General features: G+C 44.5%; 1 non-coding gene across 1 annotated transcript; it reads left to right on the plus strand.

Moving 5' to 3' along the window:
• Nucleotides 1–73, plus strand: trnat-ugu (transfer RNA threonine (anticodon UGU)). Its single transcript has one exon. It is a non-coding gene; the product is annotated as a tRNA-Thr (tRNA).
• The last annotated feature ends 2411 nt before the right edge of the window (nt 74–2484 follow it).

The following is a 2484-nucleotide window of genomic DNA, read 5'->3' on the forward strand; positions in this document are numbered from 1 at the left end:
GGCGCGGTGGCCAAGTGGTAAGGCTTGGGTCTTGTAAAACCCAACATCATGGGTTTGATCCCCGTCCGTGCCTGGAGAGGTTTCATCACCTTAAATGTGAGATTTTTTAAACTTTTCTCCTGATGAACTCTATCAAAATCGTTCATAATTTTCAATATTACTATCAAATCTCTTCTTGGCAATCTCTGCTCTAAAGAGAAAAATCTCAGCTTCTCCAGTCTCTTCACATAAATGAAGTCCCTCACCCCTGGTACCATTCTAGTAAATCTATTCTGCACTCTCTCCGAGGCCTTGACTTTCTTCCTAAAGCGTGGTGCACAGAATTGAAGACAATACTCCTTATGAGGCCTGACCAGTGTTTTTAAAGTTTTAGCATAACTTCCTTGCATTTGAACTCTATTAATAAAGCCAAGGATCCCACGTGCTTTTTAACAGCCTCGTCAACGTGTCCTGACAGCTTCACAGACCTGTGTACGCACACCCCGTGTCTCCCTGTTCGTGCGTCCACTTTAAAATTATACCATTTACAGGCGGTTAATAAAATGCAGGGGGGAGCTTTCTGACCAGTTTCGGGGCCAGTGATCTCCAGAGGGAGCCGATTAAAGTCAATTATTGTTCACGTTAAAATTGTACCATTAATTCATTTTGCCTCTCCTCATTCTTCCTACCAAAATATATCACTTCACACTTCTCTGCGTTAAATTTCATCTGTCACGTGTCTGCCCATTTAACCATTCTGCATATGTCCTCCTGTCGTCTGTTACTATCGTCTTCACTGTTTACTACATTACCGTCTTTCGTATTATTTGCAAAATTTGAAATTATGCCCTCTATACCCAAGTTCATTAATCTTCATCAAAAAGAGCAGCGGTCCTACTTTCGACCCCTGGGGAGCACCACTCTAAACTTCCTTCCAGTCTGAGCATCTAAAACATCTCACTGCAAAAACTTCCTGACATCCGGAGCAATTCAAATAGACAGAGTTAGAAGCGAAAGCAGAGAAATTTCAAAACTAAGATCGATAGCTTGTTGTTAGGCAAGGTTATTAAATGTTACGGCAATAATGGAGTTGTTCAACAAACCTGTTAAGATTAAAGCGGAACGCTTTCGATCTTACTGCACCCCACCAGCGGGCCAATATTTCACACTTAAACCCTCGATCACAGCGAGGTAGCGCTGCCCGTCGCACACGCACCTCAGCAGTTTTGGGAAAAGCACCAACCAGCATGAAAAAAAACCAGTTCTTCAGTTAACAGGCACTCTATCACAAGATTCCCCAAGGAAATTTCGTGAACAATCGGGTCCCTGTCCTTCCAAAGGCCCCGCTTTCGCATTGCTTGTCTGTCGAGCAGTCCCACAGTATCGACCAGTTTCAAGGTACTAATGTGCATTGGTGCGAATGGGACATGTGCCCTCAGGAAGAGCGGTGGTAGCAGAGAAAATTTTACGCCGTAAGTAAAGGAAAGACTTACATTTATATAGCGCCTTTCACGACCACTGGACGTCTCAAAGCGCTTTACAGCCAATGAAGTACTTTCGGAGTGTCGTCACTGTTGCAATGTGGGACACGACGCAGCCATATTGCGCACAGCAAGCTCCAACAAACAGCATTGTGATAATGACCAGATAATCTGTTTTTGTTATGTTGATTGAGGGATAAATATTGGACAGGACAACGGGAACAACTCCCCTGCTCTTACTTCGAAATAGTGCCATGGGATCTTTTACGTCCACCTGAGAGAGCAGGCGGGGCCTCGATTTAACGTCAGATCCAAAATACGGCACCTCCGACAGTGCAGCACTCGCTCAGCACTACACTGGAGGGGCAGCCCTGGATTTATATGCTCTAGTCCCTGTAGGAGGAATCTGAACCCACGGCCTTCTGTGCTCAGAGGCCAGTGTGCTTCCCACTGAGCCACAGCTGACACTAAGTAGGTAAAAGTGAATGTCAGATTAAGGGAAAACCGCAGGAAAGTGACAATGAAATGAAAGGAGGAAAGTGAAGAAGGGCTAGTGGTTGTGGAAGGAAGTAAAAGCTGGAAGAGGCGAGTGTGAATTATGGAGAATAAGGCACAGGTATGTAAGAGCGAGGGGTTTTGAAGGAATAAGTAGGTTTCACCACAATCAAGACAGATTCTTCTTTTAATAAATAATGATGATTCTCTGGGTTTTATTAGCAGGTGCCGCAAGGGACCCAAGATGTAAAGCAAGTTGTGCCGTGACTCGGATTCCAACCGAGGTTGCTGCAAGCACAACGCAGAGTACTGATCACTTTACGATCATGGAACCACTGGTTATGCTTCTACCAATTACTTTAATCCATGCCCCTGGTTATTGATCCTTCTGCTAAGGGAAATAGGTCCTTCCTATCCACTCTATCTCGGCCCCTCAAAACTTTATACCCCTCAAAAATCAACTCCGCCTATCCAATATTTCTTCATTAGCCAACGAACCAGAGGGAAGATGCTGAGATTTTGTTTTATG

This window comes from Somniosus microcephalus, unplaced genomic scaffold (genome assembly GCF_052327205.1).
Source record: "Somniosus microcephalus isolate GS21.2 unplaced genomic scaffold, FLI_Smic_1.0 unresolved_chr1, whole genome shotgun sequence".
In the NCBI taxonomy this organism is placed as follows: Eukaryota; Metazoa; Chordata; class Chondrichthyes; order Squaliformes; family Somniosidae; genus Somniosus; species Somniosus microcephalus.